This window comes from Lissotriton vulgaris, chromosome 4_1 (genome assembly GCF_964263255.1).
Source record: "Lissotriton vulgaris chromosome 4_1, aLisVul1.2, whole genome shotgun sequence".
Lineage (NCBI taxonomy): Eukaryota > Metazoa > Chordata > Amphibia > Caudata > Salamandridae > Lissotriton > Lissotriton vulgaris.
The window spans coordinates 1501459164-1501482000 of NC_141691.1; positions in this window are offsets into that span (position 1 = coordinate 1501459164).

A 22837-nucleotide genomic window follows, 5' to 3' on the forward strand; every position below is an offset into this window, starting at 1 on the left:
TAATAACTCATATACATACACATGTACTTACTCACCAACCCATGCAGCCACTTATACACAAAGTGAAACACTAATACATATATTTAAATATTTAAACATTACTCACTAATATTTATTTTTCAGAAAGACACACATTCACTGGATGGTGTCATCAGTGATGTCATGAGTGATGTCACTGACTATGTTATGAGTGATTTAATATGTGACGTCATCAGCAGTGCATTGCACGCGCAAGTTATAGTGAGTCCAACTAACTATAACGTGGGAATTTCAATGGTTTTATGCAAGTAAAATTTCCTGATAACTATAACTGGTGTGAAACCTATGGTTTTTTCAGTGAATTTACTGTTTTTTTTAAATGCTAATTCCTAACTATAACTGGTGTGAAACCTATGGTTTTTTCAGTCAATATATATATATATATATATATATATATATATATATATATATATATATATATATATATATATATATATATATATATATATATATATATATATATATATATATATATGCAGGACAACTCCGAGGCTACTTCCAATCGCGCAGGCCGGCGAAGCAGGAGACGGACCACAGGATCAGGTAAAGTGGAATTTTTATTTTGCAAAATGGGCAGCAATGAAGCGCTTTGGGCTCGGAGTCGGAAGCCCTTGTTCACACGCGGAGAACAACAAACACTAGCCATCTTGGAGTATTTACAGAGAACCTGCCTCCACATCTCAACATTGCCAATCACTTGATCCATGGACACTGAAAACATACTATCTTGTGAATGTTTGGTATAACATCATTCTATAAATACATATACACACTTAAGTGGCATTTCAAAATTGGATAATAGCATAAATGCATGATAATACCACATATATCTGTATAAATACATATATAATTGATTATATATGTATATATATATATATATATATATATATATATATATATATATATATATATATATATATATTCACTGAAAAAAACATAGGTTATAGGCCATATATAGTTAGGAATTTGCATTTACAAAACCTTGAAAATTCAATGAAAAAACCATTGGTTATAGAACATATATAGTTAGGAATTTGCATTTACAAAACCTTATTTTACTCGCATAAAACCATTGAAATTCCATATATAGTTAGATGCGCTAACTATATATCGCGCACCCGCAATCCACTGCTGATGATGTCAAATATTACATCATTCATGACATGGTCAGTGACATCACTGATGACATCACTGATGACATCTCAAATGACATCACTGATGACATATCAAATGACATCACTGATGATATCATTCATGTGATAATACGATGAACCTCTTCAGACTCTAATATAACCTTAGATACAATCAGTGTAAACAGACACTCACAGACTGTCACTCATTCATGGAGTTACTCACACAACTAGTCAGTCATGCAAACAATCAATCACACCTCCATTTCCTCAACTATACAGTTATACAAACTTTACTTATTCAAACATATACTAACACATATTTTCTCTCTTATACAATCACTGATACAAGTTGTCAATGATCCATGCAACCACTGACACATTCACTAGCTCTTATACAGTTATTTATATATGTCAACTCTCACATGTACTGTGTTTTACATATGTACTTACTTTGACATGTAGCACTGAGATATCCATTCACTCACCAATACACTCATGCACACAGTCAACCACCCATACAGCTGTTTCCACATGCAATTTTGAACCCATACATCTAGTGAATCAGCTGTTCACACATCTATGCACAGAGTCACACACCTCCCAGCCACTCACACACATACTCAGTCTCCCATACAAATACTTGGGCAACCAATCAATAACCCATATAGTTACTCATATAGCTACTGATCAACACATGCAGCAGTTTACAGAACAACAGATATAATGATGCACAAATTAATACAGTTTAATCACTAACCCATGCACTCAGTGAGACACATTTAATCACTCCCTCATACAATCAGTCATGCACCTACTAAATCCTTCATTCAGACATTTATACATCCACTCATTCTTCAATATGTAAGACATATTTTAACTTTACAGAAACATACAGTCACTGGATGTTGTCATCAGTGATGTCATTTGAGATGTCATCAGTGATGTCATCAGTGATGTCACTGACCATGTCATGAATGATGTAATATGTGACATCATCAGCAGTGGATTGCGGGTGCGCGATATATAGTTAGCGCATCTAACTATATATGGAATTTCAATGGTTTTATGCGAGTAAAATAAGGTTTTGTAAATGCAAATTCCTAACTATATATGTTCTATAACCAATGGTTTTTTCATTGAATTTTCAAGGTTTTGTAAATGCAAATTCCTAACTATATATGGCCTATAACCTATGTTTTTTTCAGTGAATTTCATTGGTTTTTTAATAGCAAATATCAAAAGCTGTAAAATGTCAAGTACGTGATAGGTAAAAACGTTTTCGTGTTTATGCACGCTGATGTGCTTTGAACGCTGCCCCCCCCTCTTTTCTCTTAGTAGTACTCTCTCTTTGCAGATAGTGAAGAGTAGTTAATGCCGGCCTTTACCCCCGTTGTAATCCGTCATGCCTGCTTGTCTCTCCATTTGATTGATTGTTATCCAAGCATTTACTGTTTTACAATTGATTCTCTTTGGTTCATTCTCTATTTACAAACAAGCACAAAGTCGCAATACTCTGTTTAGTCTTTGCAGATAGTGAAAAATCGTGAAAAATCGTGTTAAAAAATAAAAGTAATCGAGCAAAATCAGTAGGCCACTAATTGGATCTCTTTTTGACCTCGCTAAAATAGAAATATTAGGAACAACCCTTCATGAGAAATACGAAAATAGTGAGATGAACTGAGCTCCACACCATGAGGGCTGCAAGACAGCTCGGCTCCGTCACCCACCCCGCCCAAAATAACGACAAACCCTATGCAAATATTAAAAATATAGACAACACACCAGCAAAGAAACAGGGTAAAACATTTTATTAAATAACTATTTACATTACGTTGGTTTATGAGATGATGTCAGTAGTGGACCGATGTGTGAATAGGTCGGAAGCAGCACAAGGCGCCAAGATCCGGATGGCAAGTCCTGGATGTTGGGTGCCATAGTTCAGAGTTCTGAGTTTGAGCCTTTTTCAATGCCTGTGCTTTGTTGTTTCCCCTCCATCAAAAACAAAAAAAAAATATAAAACTGTGCAAAAATACAAAAAAATCAAAAAATGTTTAGAAAAGCAGTGCTTGTAAGACTGTCTGAAGCTTATTTCCACCTACTGCAGCTTCACTATTCTCAAAGTAAGTGAGGGTCGTTTGTGGACCTGACTGCATTTGAAAACAATGTTATATGGTACCTCCCTAAACAGCTTGACGGAGGCCCCCGAGGGGCGGTGTGATGGCACGGACTCAGAGAAGACGCTTGGCTCCGACCCCCTCCCCAAGTCTTATAGCACTGGTGTAGCCTGAGATCGCCCCCGACATAGGCGGGCGGCTCCCGGGGTCCGGCGGAACTTTTTGCCTTTTGATGACTCTTCTATTCTGGACTTTGTCCCACAATCCGTTTGACCTGAAGACACGCTGTAGTGGGGCGCCCCTTTACCGTTTTAGTTGCCATTCCGCCCGCTTTTGCTACACTGTGCCTCTTCCGCCATTCAGCTGTTTCCCGCCCGCTCTTGCGACTACAGCGTCTCGCTCACCATGTAGTTGAGTTGCTCCCGCTCTTGCGGTGCAGCGATAGGCGGGTGCCACAGGACTCTCAAAATGGCGGCCGGCTCTTCGGTTTTGGCCCTGGTCCACTAAAATGGCCCTGGGACACCTTGGAACTCGGACGCTTCCCTGATAGGGCTTGGGTCCCATTCTCGAAAGCGTCCCCTCAGCCGTGAAGATTCTACAAAAGTCTTGGGGGCCCCCCGACTCCCGCAGTCTTCTGGTGGGGAGCGGCTGCCATGTCTGCTCGTGGAATGGCCACGACGGAGCTACGAGATGGTAGTGCTCTCATGCTGACGCCAGCTTTAGTCTGAAACATCCAGAAACACTGTAGACTACCAATTCGATCAGTTCCGGTAGCGCCCCAACATGACCCGGTAGAGAAGAACTTGCCCTCCCCTCTTTGACTGATGGTTCTTGTTGCCTGTCCCCTCTGTTGTCATTTAACAGAACTTTTTGGACTGCTGAAAGGGGTTGTGTTCCGAACGCTGGTTGGTGGAGACATTTTGACTATATTCTTGACCTACGTTGTCGCGTAATGCGTTATATGACACGCCGCGTTAGCGCACCCGGAAGTGATCCGGGGCGCGGCGCGCAGCGCGTAACGTAAGCATAACAGGTCATGTGACTTGTTAATAAAACTTTTCATTGGTTCATTTTACTTTTGTTATTTTAATGATGAAAAGCTTGGTCATATGACCTAAAAATTACGCTTTTATTGGTTTCGAACTTTTTTTTTGTTATAACATATATGTTATAATATTCCAGGCTAATGTACTTTCCCGGAAAATTTACAACTGTCCTGCAAGTAAAATATATTCCTTTTTCGAGAAAAAGGGCGTTTCTTCGTTCCATGATGGAGCCGTTGAGTAAAAGAGACTCGGCCTGCTGTCTTAGTCGCCGATACGCCTGATTATCAGATTCTTATCGATCACTTTATGTTGCAGGAGAGGAAAACACAACTGCCCTTGACCATTTATCTTTACAGCGTTCCTACATATTATACCTTTTATCCGTCATGTAATTGGACTGCTTTATTTCACTTGCCTTTTACTGATTCGAAAACAGTGACTAAAAGTAAAAACTTTACCAATGTAAATACTACTACCATGTTTTGTTTTAAAAACCTTTATTGTGAAAATGTCAGCATACAAATACGGGCCTATAACCACGTGGGCCGGCCACGGAGCAAACTGAAATTCGAACTTTCAATAGTACAGTAATCAATAACACATCAGAACTTAATATCAATAGGGATGTCGAAATATTCAATCAATTCTCGTCCCCGCCCGCCATGAGCATCAAAACTGCATTCATATCTCGTGATATCAAGGTTGTTCAACCAGTACACAACAAGGAGTTACGAGTCCCATTTATACCGGCGCCATTTTGGGCGAGGCCGGGCAGGTCCAAGATATAGTCAAAATGTCTCCACCAACAATCGGCCAGACCAGAACCCCTTTCGGCCCTTTATGCTACAAGATGGTGTCTTCCATTCAGAAAATATTGTTGGCAGCATTTTGAAAGGAAACATAAACAGCCGTTCTCCTAGTGAGTCTCACATTGTTACATTTAGGAAGAATGTTGAAGAGTAGTATGTGGAAAATCTGAAGCCATTTTTCTACAAACTCTCAATCAGCCTTGGATGGAAAAAAAAATCCTGAAGAATGTACAAACTGAAAACCAATTTTTGTCTGTATAGCATCAACAGCAACGCTTGAGTCAGCTTTGTGTCAAGCCGCCATTTTGATTCAATCAATAACGTCCCCCTGCACACATTCAGGGACCTGGTCATGTCTTCAGATGAAACGGATTGTGGGACAAGAAGCAAAAAGGAAAAGGAAAAAAGTTCCGTCGGACCTCGGCAGCCGGCCGCCTATGTCATGTGCGACCTTTGGCCACACCAGGGCAATAGTGAAGCTGCAGCAGGTGCAAATAAGCTTCAGACAGTCTTACAAGCACTGCTCAGAACTCTCAACTATGGCACTGAACATCCAGGACTTGCCATTCGGATCTTGGCGCCTTGTGCTGGTTCCGACCTATTCACACATCGGTCCACTATTGACATCACCTCATAAGCCAACGGCGCACCCCACGCCGACTTTCGGCGCAGCATTGTAGGATGGCCACACCAGTGCGGCAACTTGCTGGACACCACCTCGGTGCCATCCGGATCTCGGCGCGTTCGAGTCACTGTACCGCAAGAGTGACCGGAACTCAGCTGGACACGCCGTCTTTCGGCGCAGCATTGTAGGATGGCCACACCAGTGCGGCAACTTGCTGGACACCACCTCGGTGCCATCCGGATCTCGGCGCGTTCGAGTCACTGTACCGCAAGAGTGACCGCAACTCAGCTGGACACGCCGTCTTTCGGCGCAGCATTGTAGGATGGCCACACCAGTGCGGCAATTTGCTGGACACCACCTCGGTGCCATCCGGATCTCTGCGCGTTCGAGTCACTGTACCGCAAGAGTGACCGCAACTCAGCTGGACACGCCGTCTTTCGGCGCAGCATTGTAGGATGGCCACACCAGTGCGGCAATTTGCTGGACACCACCTCGGTGCCATCCGGATCTCGGCGCGTTGTGCTGCCTTTGGCCTACTGTAGCCGCAAGTGCGGACGCAACTCAGTTGGACGGCGAGTGAAACGCTAAGGGGCGCCGCACTGCAGCCGAGGAGCCTCCATCTTGGGGGAGACGCACAGCCCCCACTGACTGACGCGACCTCACAGGCCAACGGGGCGCCCCACGCCGACTTTCGGCGCAGCATTGTAGGATAGCCACACCAGTGCAGCAACTTGCTGGACACTAACTCGGTGCCATCCGGATCTCGGCGCGTTGTGCTGCCTTCGGCCTATTCGCACATCGGTCCGCTACTGACGCCGCCTCACGTGCCAACGGATTTTCTACGCTTTTTGTAGCCCTATGCCGCATAACAGGTCATGTGACTTGTTTATAAAACTTTTCATTGGTTCATTTTACTTTTGGTTTCCTAAAGATGGAAGGCTTGGTCATATGACCTAAAAATAACACTTTTCATTGGTTTAGAACATTTTTTTTTCCCAAACGATGAAAGCCCCACCTTGTTTCTGGATGATTCAGACTGAAGCTGGCGTCAGCATGAGAGCACCACCATCTCGTGGCTCCGTCGTGGTCATTCCGCGAGCAATCATGGCAGCCGCTCCCCACCGGAAGCCTGCAGGAGTCGAGGGCCCCCAAGACTTTTGTAGAATCTTCACGGCTGAGGGGACGCTTTCGAGAATGGAGCCCAAGCCCTAGCAGGCAAGCGTCCGAGTTCCAAGGTGTCCCAGGGCCATTTTAGTGGACCAGGCCCAAAACCGAAGAGCCGTCCGCCATTTTAAGAGTCATGTGGCAGCCGCCTATCGCTGCACTGCAAGAGTGGGAGCAACTCAACAACATGGTGAGCGAGACGCTGTAGCCGCAAGAGCGGGCGCAACTCAGCTGGATGGCCGCCACCTGGGGAGGCCCGTTCACGCCGCCTCCCCCACGCCCCCCCCCGGGCCGCCCCACGCCAATTTTCGGAGCAGCATTGTAGGATACCAAAACCAGTGCAGCAGTTTACTGGACATCACCTGGGTGCCATCAACATCTCAGCGCGTTCTGCTGCCTTGGAACTATTCGCACAACAGACCGCTACCGACGAGGCCTCCTCCGCACCACCCGGGACGCCCCACGCTGTTTTTCTTTGCTGCATTGTAGGATCCCAAAAACCAGTGCGGCACCCAGGTGACATCACCTGGGTGCCGTCCAGAACTCAGCACGTTGTGCTGCCTTGGGACTATTCGCACAAAAGACAGCTTCTGACCATTGTTGCTTTTTTTGTCAAAAATGTTTAAATGTTTGTTACAGTTTTTGTTCCGTTCGTTATATTTAAAAGTTAATAAAGTTTTATAATCCCACTTTATTGGAGTGCTATATATTTTTAAAAAATCGGGTGAATGGGGCCTTGAATCGGGTTATTGTCATGTGTGGGCTTTGCAAGTGTACTGCTACAGGATCGGACATTTCAAACTCAAATGCACGTTCTTTTTCTTACCTTTCCGAAGCATGGAGCGCAATAGCAGGCAGAGAAAGGGTGATGCAAGTGTTGAACACTGCCTGGCCTGGCAAGTTGCTGGCAGTGCCCCCCCCCCCGCCCGCTCCTGAAAGAGGACACACACACCCCGAGTACTTCACAGATCATTAAAAGACATTGCGCTTGTTCATGAGGCTTAAATGGTTTATCACCCCTTCTAGAACCCCTGCATCGACCCTCTGACGTTTCCTGGAAAAATTACCACGTAACACAATACCAAGCCCTGTCAGATGAAACCCCCGAGGAATCGTGGGGCATATTATCAAGGGGGTTTATCTCCGCTTTTTTGGCTTTAAAAGCCAAGAAAGCGGAGATAAAATTATCTCCCTATTACCAAGCTGTCGCTAACACCAGTTAGTGACAGCTAAAAGGAGATAGCGACCATCTTGGGCCCCGCTTTGCATGTCAGTGATATTTATCACTAATGACATGCAAAGTGGGCGTGCCAAGATGTTACCGACTGGAAACAGTCCCTAACATCGCTATCTCCTATTACCAACTTTTGGAGATATTCGCGCTAAGCGCGAATATCTCCAAAAGCTAACACCTGACCTGAGCAGTTCTTAGCCATGTTATCCAATGGGAGGTGGATAACATTGCTAAGAGCATTTGCTCGATAATGCATGAATATCGCTGACTTTTCAGCGATATTCATGCATTGCGGCCGTTTTTTATCGCATTTGCGATAAACCTTGCTAATAGCAAGGTTTATCTGCGATAAAAATCGCCGATGTGCGGCGATAATTTTTGTCTCTAAACAAGTTAGAGACAAAAATTATCGCTAGTTGTTGGTAATATGCCCCCGGGTTTTTGCTTGCAGAAATCGGGAGGCGGGAGACTAGCACTGAAATCAGTAGTCTCACGCCTGAATCGGGAGGGTTGTTATGTCTGGATTCTCTACAGCTGGGGCCATAAACTACATCCGCAGGGCTAGGTGATAGCCTGGGTCCGGCCTGGACAATCGGACACAGAGGAAGAGGAGTGTCAGAGGGTGCGGTAGTGAATAGGGTGAAAGGAGATAGCGACCATCTTGGGCCCCGCTTTGCATGTCAGTGATATTTATCACTAATGACATGCAAAGTGGGCGTGCCAAGATGTTACCGACTGGAAACAGTCCCTAACATCGCTATCTCCTATTACCAACTTTTGGAGATATTCGCGCTAAGCGCGAATATCTCCAAAAGCTAACACCTGACCTGAGCAGTTCTTAGCCATGTTATCCAATGGGAGGTGGATAACATTGCTAAGAGCATTTGCTCGATAATGCATGAATATCGCTGACTTTTCAGCGATATTCATGCATTGCGGCCGTTTTTTATCGCATTTGCGATAAACCTTGCTAATAGCAAGGTTTATCTGCGATAAAAATCGCCGATGTGCGGCGATAATTTTTGTCTCTAAACAAGTTAGAGACAAAAATTATCGCTAGTTGTTGGTAATATGCCCCCGGGTTTTTGCTTGCAGAAATCGGGAGGCGGGAGACTAGCACTGAAATCAGTAGTCTCACGCCTGAATCGGGAGGGTTGTTATGTCTGGATTCTCTACAGCTGGGGCCATAAACTACATCCGCAGGGCTAGGTGATAGCCTGGGACCCGGCCTGGACAATCGGACACAGAGGAAGAGGAGTGTCAGAGGGTGCGGTAGTGAATAGGGTGAAAGGGAGGTGTCGGGCGGGCACAGGGTGTGATTCTCAGGGAAGAGCAGCGCAGATGGGGAGAAGTATATGGCCCATGCATGAGAGAGAGAGCGGGGGTGACCAGTGCGTGGGGGAGATGCTTGCGAGGGTGGGGAGCCGTGCTGAGAATCGACAGCGTGCAGAGAGTGGGTCTGGTCAAGGCATCTAAAATGGCTGCCGTGCACGACAAAATTGTGGCATTGGACAAAAAGGCAAGATGGCGCAGACAATGTTTATCAATAAGGATTCATTTATAACAAAATATTTACTCGCAGTGACAAAATGGTGGTCAACACTTCCTGATTTCCATCGAATCGAACGTTAACAGACGTCACGCAGCAAAAAAAAAAAAAAAGATCACGCACAGCCGCTGGAAGACATGTATCAACATATATGAGCCTCCTCAGCCACCCTCAGAAAACATAAGGGGTCAGGATACGTCTCCCGCACCCCCTTATACCTAGTAATTTAATTAAAACGAAACACAAAATGGCGAATTCCCGTTTCGCTACCAGTTTGCGGCCCAGTTCGCGGCCCGGGAAGCGCTTCTACCGTGAAAAATATATATTTTTTTATTTTCCCCACGGGACCCTTTAATAACCCCAACATCATTCCTAGGGGGTCAAGAGAGGTATACCTTGCCCCCTTTCATTAAATTCCCCCTTCGTTTTTCACCTCTTCTTCTCTCTCGATCCTACCGAGAGATAAGATGGCGGCCGCTCCGGACTGTTTAGAATGTTGACAGACACCGGAGAGCCAATCAGCTTTCTGCACGCAAAGTTCCGTTTCGCGAAAAGTAAGCGGACCGGAGCGCAGCCCGGAGCGCTGTTACAGATATATATCTTGTTTTGAACGTTAATTTCTCAAAATCCACTGGAGCACATATATTGAGACCTAGCAAAGGCACATCGGGCTAACAGTCCCTACAATTTTGCCAAGTTTCGTGCAAATCCATTCAGCCGTTCGAGCTAAAAGTGAGGCCAAAGGCCCTATGGAAATTAACATGGGAAAAACGCGTTTTGGGACCCCCTTTTTTCTCGTCCCCCCCTTGACGAAACCCCCCCAAATTTTCGGGGGCTGCTCAGAAACAAAATGTGCCATTTTCCTGAAAATTTCAGCCGATTCCGTCCACAAACGCCAAAGTTATTAGACATAGAATTTTCAAAAGTTCCATAGACAAATAATCCTAACTATATATACCATATATATATATATGGTGAAACTTGTCACTCGGAACACAGGATGCCCGGATATTCAGTAAGAAAGAGCCGACCCAAAAGTGCTGGTGAACGGTGATTTATTTCGTAAAAGCCAGCGCTGCCGCCATGACGCGTTTCGCCTCCGGGGAGGCTTGATCACATGACAAACAGAGAGAATCAAGCAGGACTTTTAAAGTGACAGTGCATTGGATCGTGCCATAGAAATGAAAAAAATACTACATATCGTATTTGCTGCATATATACAAATATATATATACATTCACTGAAAAAACCATAGGTTTCAGCCACGTTATAGTTAGGAATTAGCATTTAAAAAACATTGCAAATTCACTGAAAAAAACATAGGTTTCACACATGTTATAGTTAGCTGAAGCTTTCACTCATACAAAACCATTGAAATTCCCCGTTATAGTTAGTTCAGCTAACTATAACTCTCGTGCCCGCAATGCACTGCTGATGACATCACGTACTACATCACTCATGACATGTTCAGTGACATCACTCATGACATCACTGATGACATCTCAAATGTCACCCTTTTCAGAACTACCTCCACTGGCATAAAAAATAACTATATTTCTATATTAGTGTATACAACTTTGTCAGAATGAATGTGTAGTGCATAAATGAATGAATGAATTAGTAGTGTATGGTGAATGTGAAAGTGAAAAACTATAAGAGAGTGCTACAGCATAAATGTATAAGGTTTTTACCTATACTATACTGTAGTACCTCCAAAGAACTTCAATGTAACACATCCATATAAATATGTTAGAAGTCTATACTTCAATTTGCACTGCTAGTGAAACTGCCTGGGTGAATTTGTATGTGTTAGGAGCGAATTTACAACGCCCTAGTACCTCTTTTGCACATCCGTCACTTTTGTGATGCAGTGGTGTAGCACAAGATGTTCCATAGTACCTGATATTTACAATGTAATGCATATGGAAGGTGCATCACATTCTGAAGCCCTGCGCCAGAAAGAGACTTCCCTGCACAGAGAGGGGGGGGGAGAGTGGAGGTGTCTAGCATAGGAACACCTCCTACAAGTGACTGAGTGAAATCTGTAATATTTAATTCAGTACTTTTAGGCCTATTCTACATCAAAACCCTGCACCTGCTTGAAACAGGTGTAAGGATTGACACAGGTTTGTGAGCATAGAACCCCAAGAGCATTGCTGGAGCTGAGTTGCACTTGGAACGCAAGTCAAGCAATGCACCACCTTCACAACACAAATACATCAGATATCTGTGCTGTTTTTGCTCCCTACTACACTACATTGTACATATGGTGCACCCATTGTGTTGATATCACAGTGCACAATAACTGCCATATCTCTGGGAATGTACCACTTATTGTACATCTGCTGATTACTGTTTGAATAAAGTGAGTGAATTACTACACAATAATTAATGAGTCACTACCAAACTATAACACGAACGACAGAGTGCTTGGTGGAAGTGTAAGGATAGAGATTGGGGAATTCAAAATAAAAAAGGTAAATTTGCAGGTGCATAAAACAGTACATCCATAGTAAATAGGAGTTTGAAGCAGTCCATATACTAAGGCCTACTTTGCTCCATAATTACTTGGGTACTGACTGCATGATTACAGTTCTGCAAAGAGAGTGCATGACTGAATTTATAAAAGCTTCAGTTTTACCACAGTACATATATAAGGAAAAACTGCTGAATGGCTCACTACAATATTGAAACAGTAGAGTGAGAGGGATTGTGAAAGTCTAACGATACAGACTGGACAATTGAATGTATAAAAAACAAATGTGCAGCTACATAGAAGAGTGCATGCATAAAGCAGTACATGGCCTAAGGCCTACTTTGCACCATCAATACTTGAGTACTGACTGGATAATTACAGTTCGGCAAGGAGAGTATCTGTCTGAATTTAGAAGCGCTTCATTTTTAGCACAGTGCATACATAAGGACATTCTGCTGAATACTTCACTACAATACTGAATCAGCAATCACAAAGAGTTTGCTGGAAGTGTAAGAATATAGACTAGATAATAAAAGCTATAAAAGACAAGTTTCCCATGCCTAGAAGACTGCATGCATAGTGTATAGTAGTTTGAAGTAGTCCATGCCCTAAGGCCTACTTTGCACCCTGACTACTTGGGTACTGGCTGAATTATTACAATTCTGCAAGAAAAGTGTCTGGCAAAATGTACAGCAGCTTCACAGTGTATACATAAACACATACTACTGAATAGCTCGCTACAATACTAAAATAGCAGTAGCAAAATGTTTGGAGGAAGTGTAAATATACAGACTAGGCAATTGAAAGTTTAAAAGCCAAGTCTACAGGTGCATAAAAAAGGGTATTTATTATTTAATAACCTTCCTAAAGCCCCAAGCGCCAGCACACCTTTCCGAGATAGGATTACGATTTACAAATGCTAGCATTTTTTAAATTAAGAACCATAAAAATAACAAATATTAAACCTTTTTTTTCTTCTTCTAATGATAACGATATTTTTTTATACGTCTTCTCTTGAGATGCTTTTAATCATGAAAATGCAAAGAACACATGTTACCGGGTAACACTTTTTAAACTCTCCAACATGTGTAGATAATAATACGAAACCTTTACAGCTTCACAGTTTGAAACTTTTCCGAACACGTGCAGACAAAAAGCAGTTAAAACGTTAGCACGTGTAAACTGCATAATGTGCCATCTACATAGGTGGAGCCACATTTTCCTTCCATAGACTACTAAAAAACAAAAAACTATGTAAACCACACCTACTGTGCAATTAGTTTTGTTTTTCTGAGTTATTTCTGAATCGCCAATCTCTGTTGTAGGTTCCGTTCTCTAGCATTGTATTCTCTTTTTGCGTCAACAAACATATTCCGTAGTTGTAAGTTATTTCAAGATGGCATAGGCATAGTACTTAGTTATAAATTGTGACTATTTGTCAATATTTAAACATTTATATGTAGAAAAAAATGTTATTGCATGTTTTTCGCTTTTTCTCTGTTACGTCAGCAGCTTGTTCTTAGAAACAGATATATTATAACAAATATTACTCCTTTTCTGGCTCATTTTACCAAATATAATGACTTTTTATATTATAATATTTATGCTGTACTTCGCCCGAGAGGTGTTGCTAACCAGTCGACGCAAACCCTAAACATTTACAATCAACGTGACAATGATACACTTGTGATTATGTTTTCCCCTAGAGATCACATACTGTTAATATGTATATTATAACCTTAACAGTCTTAGTGATCCTAGCGGAATTCACAATCCATCGTCACAAACAGTAACGATAAGTAAGCAACGTTACCGGCTTGCGGCTTTCGGTCTATTTTCCCCTTTTGATCATATGCTGTGAGAATATATACATATTATTATTCTCACCATCATGATCTCAGAGGAGTTTTTGAACCGTCGCCACGAAGATCTAATTTTTTCAACTCCCGGAGAATAGAAGTTCAGTAAATAATTACCGCTCGAAATTATTTCATTATGGATGTTCTGTTAAATACATAACTTTATTTTCCTTTTCTTTTTTCTGTAACAATGGTATCAATCGTTATATTATAATAGATTGTACTATTGCTACAGAAGAGGAATTAGAGATTTTTCAGCGCCATCTGTAATATAATTATCAAATATTTATAAAAACTTGATCAGATATTTTTATATATATTAAAATATAGCTATCATGCATACTTTGTTACTTTAAATTTTTAATAAAGCCTACATTTCTGAATGTTATTTTCTAATTTCTATTCTTATTTGTGATTCCTATTCACCTTCTCCCTAAAGAATATATATAGGACCTGTACTTCATATTATAAGAGTAACATTATATATATTCTTTGCTGAGTATGTGATTTATTAGCCGAACAGTCTGCAACTTGTAAACACTACGACAGCACGTTTCTGAATTGTACAGAATACACATTTTTAAAATAATAATGCATGCATTTCTATATAATATGAAACAATTTAGAGTTTACTGTTTTACTTGTTCTCTTGATCTGATATAATGTAGTGCGGGAGTGTTTGTTGTAGCACTTCTATTCTACTTTGTCTAAAAGTAACTGATGCCCTCTTACATCAAAAAGAATGTGGGGCAACACTTTTACAAACTGTAGCACAAAAATGAACTATATAGCCACGCTTAACTGATATTTTATGAAATTCCATTTTTAATTGTCATCCCTTTCATATATACTGCGACAATTTCTGAAGACAGTTTATTTGTATTTGCTTAAAAAAAACTGTTTCAAACCTAGACTGATTTTTTTGCTGTGCGACCACACCTCCCCATCATAAAAGAAAACACCACATTATAAGTAAATAGTACTACTAAGAAGTATGTCACCTACAAACTTGATAAAAGAAAACAGCGCAAGACACTGTTATTTTTCCGCCGTAATTTATACTCCACACGGCAATTATATGAATGGCCCTTGAAACATATATAAAAAATTGTTTACCTCATAATTCCTCTCCACCACCTTATGGGCATTGTACACAGTTATTAGTTTTCCTAAAGTGCCCTCTACTACTTTCTTTCCCCATACTCCTTTGGAAAATGCATCACAATTTCACTGACAACAGTGAACCGTTCCCACCCAATAAGTAGCAAACTTGTGTATGGGCCGGGATGCCCGCCACCCCTCTCAACACCAATTCCCCATGGGAGGAGACAGACACAGATTTGCACTTTTGGAAGGCGGGGGGGCCTCACGACCCCCCCGGCCGTATTTAATAAAATATGAAACAAAATTTAAAACTTTAAATTAAAAACGTTTCATGAATCATGTACAAATTCAACTTTAATTACATCTTGATGAAGACAGGTTTTCCAGGCTAACCTTAACAAATCTCTAATACAAAGATTTCCTAGCCGAGTCTAGCATCCTGATAAATACATTACATTTTTGAATTTGTACAACCTAACATTAAGGGCCAACGGCAAGGTCTTAACCGGTGTCAGATCCCTATCACCAACTACCCGCCCTCACGGTGTGAGTGGCGCCTGCGCAGAGGACTTTACCCTCGCAGCCAACTGTAACTTCCCTTGTCGTGGGGGCCCCCTTTCACTTGACGCCATCTTAAGGTCGTCTGAGTTTGTGTGCGAGGTATCCGTAAAAAGGACAGCGTGGACTCCCCCCTTCCCCACACTCTCTTCCGCCGGAGCGGATATCCGGCCCCCGGGAAATTTGTGGGAGGGACATATAGCCGACTCCCCCTGGGAGTGGCCTTTGGCCGTCTTCCCCTGGGCGACCCATCCGTAGTGGGTGCCGCACCCCCGTGGGAGGGGCCAATGGCCGCCTCCCCCGGTCACTCCCATCCATAATGGGTGGCGTCCCCCTAGGGACCTTGAAATCACTGCTCACCGATCATGACCTTACCGCCCGACCAAAGTATAAATACGACAATCGTTTTACCTACTAAGGAAAGAAAACTATGCCTAAATGTGCAACAGTTTAATAATTCACCGACTTCACATTGCTACAAAGGGAAAAAGGTCCTAAAGCAAAACACAAACTATATTGAATCCATTCCTTTACATCTCTACAAAGGAAAAATTGGCCTATAAGCAAGTATTCAATTGCATGCATACCTAGTCATACGATCACGATGCAAGAAATGACTGTCATACATTTTTATTACATCAAATAACACCAACGATATTTCTTTATTTCACAACTCTGCAACAAGGGGCTGGTGGGTGGGTCAAAAAGTGCAGCTTGTTCCCTTGAGGGCTCAGGAGCGACGAGTGGTGCAGCCTTCAGAGCACAGGAACAAGAGGAAGCTTTGTTTCATTCCCGCACTATTTATCCAGCTGTGGGAGGGTGGGGCCCCGCCTCAAGCACGCCCATCAGTGCACGGACTTCCGGGCGGGTGTTTAGGACAACCCCTTTTGAGCGGGAGGAGCGTGTTCCGGCCACGCCGCTTCGGGCATACCAGCCGGGACACGCCCCCGCCCACAATGGTTTCCCGGGGGATCGGTGCACCCATCCATACGTTCGGGGGGACCGAGTGGTCTCCCCTTTCCATATGGGCCGGGATGCCCTCCACCCCTCTCAACACCAATTCCCCATGGGAGGAGACAGACACAGATTTTAACTTTTGGAAGGCGGGGGGGCCTCACGACCCCCCCGGCCGTATTTATTAAAATATGAAACAAAATTTAAAACTTTAAATTAAAAACATTTCATGAATCATGTACAAATTCAACTTTAATTACATCTTGATGAAGACAGGTTTTCCAGGCTAACCTTAACAAACCTCTAATACAAAGATTTCCTAGCCGAGTCTAGCATCCTGATAAATACATGACATTTTTGAATTTGTACAACCTAACATTAAGGGCCAACGGCAAGGTCTTAACCGGTGTCAGATCCCTATCACCAACTTCCCGCCCTCACGGTGTGAGTGGCGCATGCGCAGAGGACTTTACCCTCGCAGCCAACTGTAACTTCCCTTGTCGTGGGGGCCCCCTTTCACTCGACGCCATCTTAAGGTCGTCTGAGTTCGTGTGCGAGGTATCTGTAAGAAGGCCAGCGTGGACTCCCCCCTTCCCCACACTCTCTTCCGCCGGAGCGGATATCCCCCCCCGGGAAATTTGTGGGAGGGGCATATAGCCGACACCCCCTGGGAGGGGCCTATGGCCGCCTCCCCCCGGGCGACCCATCCGTAGTGGGTGCCGCCCCCCATGGGAGGGGCCAATGGCCACCTCCCCCCGGGCACTCCCATCCATAATGGGTGGCGCCCCCCTAGGGACCTTAAAATCACTGCTCACCGATCATGACCTTACCGCCACAGGCCAGATAGTTGACTGACTATCTGGCCCCCCCCACACCTCCTACAGGTCATGTCTCCTCAAACCCACTAGCCAAGCTACGACGTCTCCTATCAGTAAGTCATTCCCAGCCCTGGACAGATGCACCCCATCATTCAAATAACAGTGATCGCACCTGATACACCCATGCGAAATGCTTTGGAGATGAGCTGAGCGAAACAGTTTCTCTATTTTGTTGTTGACCCTCTTTGCCGAGTGGTTCAATGCTGTCATAGACAAACCCCCCCGCCATATCCTCATGGGAATCATGTGGGACCAGGCTATCGTACACCCCGGGAGCCTTTTGGCTAACCATCTAACTACAGACAGTATGTTCTCAACTAACACCCGTCTTCCCAGTCTCACCAAATCATTGCCCCTCACGTGCACTATGACTACAGATGGCAGTGACCTGTGCCGCCCTAAGAGTTCCTTCACAAAATTTTGCAATCGGTCAATACAGAGGCCGTCTTTCCCATGGAAGGTCACTCTGAACCCATATTCCTCAGATGTGTGGATCGCATCACCTGCTTTGAATATGTCCCCGACACTCCTCACGTATGAGTGGCCCACAACCCAGACCACTTGATGTCCAGTCGATGATCCCTTCCCGCCGGTCAGCTGATGCTGGGCCGGTCCCAATTTCCGCCCCGCGTCACAGGCTCGCGAAACTGTAATCCAAACAAAAGACAACAAGCGTGAGTGCATTTCTTCATCAGTCTTTTACAACATGTGCAGTCGCACATATCTCTTGAAACAATTCGACGTCCAACGGCCTAATTGTTTCACCTCGTCTGCCTGCAGACCCCGAGCCGTAGCTTCCGTAGCGGCCCCTATTCTAAATGAATGGGTCCCAAAATCACACGGGTTCAAGCCCGCTGCGGCAATCGTACTTGCCAGCACCCTCTGAAATTGAAATCTAGTCATAGGGGTGCCGTCCATATGTCAAAGCAGGGCCCCCCCCCATGTTGTCAACCTCTGCTTCAGGTAGGCCTCCACATGCCTCACTGGACAACCGGGATTCCCCAGAGCGCGCTGCAACACTACACTATTCCCCATGGCCTCCTGGTCCGTCTTTGACCTGGCTATCGAGATCAGCAGAGAATTCCCCCCTTACTTGGATGTGATCCCTGCGTAGACCTCCTTCCACATCTTTCCTATTTCTTGCCACAAGTTCACTCACCCGCAGGGCCCCATAGAATGCCAATGCGAAAGCTGCTCGGAATAGTATTACCTCGCTGGGCGACGAGCATGTCTCGTCCAGTTTCGCCAGTAAGGTGGTCAATCTATCAAACCCAATTGGGTGCCTGTTATCCTGTTTGCGACCCTCCAGGCGCCGCCAGCCGCGGAGGGCTTTCATGACTAAGAAGGAGTCCGTCGGGTCCCTTAACCCGTGGAGCTGTGCCATGAATGATATGGCTGCCTTGACCTATTGGCGGTTGCCGCCAACCGGCCTTCCTTCTGAAGTGCCACCAAAAAGTGGAGCAAGGACTCCTCCCGCCCCCATCTATGCTCCCCTACCGGCCCCAGAAAGGCGCAGTACGAACGGAACGCCCCTTCATAAGCTTTCCTCGTCCTGGGCGCTAAACTGGCTGCCACGAGGTTTTTTAGTCCGGGGCACCGATCTGCCATAGTGCTTCGGGGAAAGGTGCCACCACTAGCTCTGCTGTAGGTAGATAATACCTGAAAGCCTGCATTTTTGAACGAGAGAGTGCATCAGCTGCATTATTCAGTACACCCGGCACATGTTTTGCCCTGAACTGTACGTTCAATCTCATGCATCGCAATACAATCTCTTTCAACAGTCGTAAGATCCATTTGCAGCGTGATGCCTGCTGATTAATGCATTCGACCACTGTCATGTTATCTGACCAAAACACCACTGAGCAGTCCCTACAGTCTTCTGGCCATGCCACCAAAGCCACCCAGATGGGGAACAATTCCAAGAAACCAATGTTACCTGTTAGGCCGCTTGTTTGACCACCACGCCGGCCATGTTTGTGCCGACCACCAGTTTCCGAAGATCGCGCCAAACCCAAGCTCCCTGCCGAGTCGGTCCATAAGCCGAGTTCCACCGACGAGGCTGGGGTTTTGCTCCATACCACTCGACCGTTGAAGTCCGCCAGAAATGCCAGCCAAATGAGCATATCCTGGCGAACCTCTGCCGACAGTCTTGTGCGGTGGTGCCCTTCCCTAAGGCCCACAATGGATTGCGCTATGGATCGAGAGAAAGGGCGAGCCATCGGTATCACTCTCAATGCAAAGTTCAGCTGACCCACTGTCTGTTGCAACTGGTGCAGGGTCACTTTCTCCGTTCGGAGACACAGTAACAGGGAAGCCCTAAACTTGGCAACTTTTTCCAACGGTAAACGGAAACACCCCTCTTCCGAGTCTAGTTCTATACCCAGAAGCTCGATTGTGGTAGCCGGCCCTACCGTCTTACCCGGTGCCAACGGGACCCCGAAACCCCGCATGAGCACGCAGAAGTCCTGCAATGCCCGCGCGCAGTCCCGAGTGCCCGGTGGGTCAAGAAAGAGGAAATCATCCAGATAATGCATCACGTGCTTGTGCCCTGTGGCCTTCATGAACACCCACTCCAAAAATGAGCTAAACATTTCAAAATAAGCACATGAAATCGAACACCCCATAGGCATGCACATATCCATGTAATATTTCCCCTGAAACGTGAAACCCAGCAGGCGCTGGTCTTGAGGATGTACTGGGAGCAATCTGAATGCAGATTCAATGTCTGACTTAGCAAACAGTGCCCCGGGGCCCAGGCGATTCAACATTACCACAGCGTCATCGAACGATGCATACTTCACTGAGCATATTTCGGGGTCAATCGCCTCGTTCACCGAAGCCCCCCTCGGGGCCGACAGATTGTGAATGAGCCTATACTCCCCCGGGTACTTCTTCGGGACCACTCCCAATGGGGAACACACAAAATCAGCCACTGGTGGGTCGCTAAATGGTCCTGCCACCCGCCCCAGGCTAACCTCTTTTTCGATCTTTTTGGCGGCAACTGTTGTGTTGTGTTGAATCGACAACTGATTTCTACAGGAAGAGCTCCCCCGAAAATTGCCCGCCGGGATCCTGAAGCCTTATGAGAAGCCATTCCTCAGAGTCCTGGCGGACGCATGATCAGGGTATTCGTTTAGCCAGGGGGTCAAAGCCAAGATATCTATGGGCGAAGATGTTTGCTTCCGAGGCACCACATCAATCCTGCTTGGGACCCCCTTTTCCTCCTGCGCCATTGGCCTTTGATCAGCAACTGGTTTCCGGGAGTGAGGAATTCCCACAGCCCGCGCACGCATGCCGGAACCTACACGTTCCATGGGGCCTGCTACAAGTTCCTTTGTTAAAGCCCCAACACACCCCTCGCTTGCTTCCGTTCCCACCCAACTTAGGTTGGGCCTCCCCCCAGAGCTCGCCCGAAAGGGCTGTGACTGCCTCTGAGGGAATACCCCTGAGCCGCTCGTGCTGGCCCCTGTAGCACTCGCCGGTCCAGGCAAGAGCTGCGCATGCCAGGACACTGTATCTAAACAATCCCATGTCAAGGCTGCATTAAATTCCTTCGCCTTTCTAAAGGCAATATCATAGCCTTTCCATTCATCACCCCCATACTTTGCATGGAAACTCGTTATTCTACTCTGATAACATGCCAAATCAGTCAACACCTCTGGTGTTCGCTCTCCTATAATCGATACAAAGATGGAGAAGGCCCTGATCCAGTTCATCATCGTCTCATCGACCCTGAATTCCGCCATCTTGGCCCGCCATACACTGGGGTGCCACAAATCTTTCTGGGTCTTTGCATACTCTAATTCACGATGATCAGTCAACAGTGAAAACATGTTAACATACTTATTTGCCCACACCATCTCTTTCGTAGCCATGGGAACATGTTGGGCTAAACTTTCCCGCCTTGAGGGTACTGCACCCTCCCCCACCATCGGTAACGATCCCTTACCGGCTGGTTGTCCGCCGCCACCACCTTCGCAACCTGCGGGGAAATAGAAGGTACATTCGCCGTCCCGGCATCCCTTGCCTGCCGCAACTGCTCGATAATTATTCTGGCTTCTTCGGCCGGGTCTCCCGCAGCCGCTGATCCCCCTGCTCCCTTCTTTAGCCATGGTAAAACCGCTGCTAACTGAAGCGCTAATTCCGGTGGCATCTGGTCATCCCCCAGTGGCGTGATAACCACGGGAATAGGCAACCCCCCATCCGGTCCCGGTACCGGGCTGGCCGCTGGCACGACTGGAATCGGTGGAGTTACTACTGGAGCTGGGGCCTCACTAGGACCCGCCTTCCCCTTCCTCTTCTTACCCTTATCCCCTGGGGTGACGTTCAGCAAGGCCGGTCCTATGACCCTCTTCGGCCGCCCCGAGGGGGGATTCTAGGCCTCCACCTGTTTCCTGATGGCCGCTAAGCCAACTTTACCCAATTTTCTGTCCATCACTGCCACTTGGTTCACCAACGTGCGCAGCATCCTTACCTCGGAGCTCCTTCCAGGTTTCTTGCCAGGCATGTCCTTGATCGATCCGTCCGACCCGATTTAAAAAGGTGACTCGATTTCCAACCACGCCTTGATAACTGAAAGAGAAAGACAAAGATTACCAGTTCTCAAAAAGTGCAGCTTGTTCCCTTGAGGGCTCAGGAGCGACGAGTGGGGCAGCCTTCAGAGCACAGGAACAAGAGGAAGCTTCGTTGGATTCCCGCACTATTTATCCAGCTGCGGGAGGGCGGGGCCCCGCCTCAAGCATGCCCATCAGTGCACGGACTTCCGGGCGAGTGTTTAGGACAACTTCTTTTGAGCGGGAGGAGCGTGTTCCGGCCACGCCGCTTCGGGCATACCAGCCGGGACACGCCCCCCGCCCACAATGGTTTCCCGATGGATCGGGGCATCCATCCATACGTTCAGGGGGACCGAGTGGTCTCCCCTTTCCAGTCGGAACACTTTAGCCAATAAAATGTCCATCTTGTTCCAAAGACGAGCTAAGCTTTCTACTTTTAATACTTTATAGCCAATGAACATTAAACTTTGTAAAGTCCCGCTTGGAGCACGTTACCCTAATACTCCCCGAACAGGAAGGAATCCTTAATAAAACTTTTCCACAAACTACTTCTACAATTAATGGTTCCTATGAAAAAAAATATTTAAATTTCCAGCACAGTAAGTATTTCAATTAGCAACATATTGTGATGAACTTCTAACCTCTGTACTCACGCAACTGATCCATGAACGGTTACTATGGTAACAGGCAGAAAAGTAGTGGCTGTATAAAAAAACGTTATATTTACCTTGGATCCTCTACA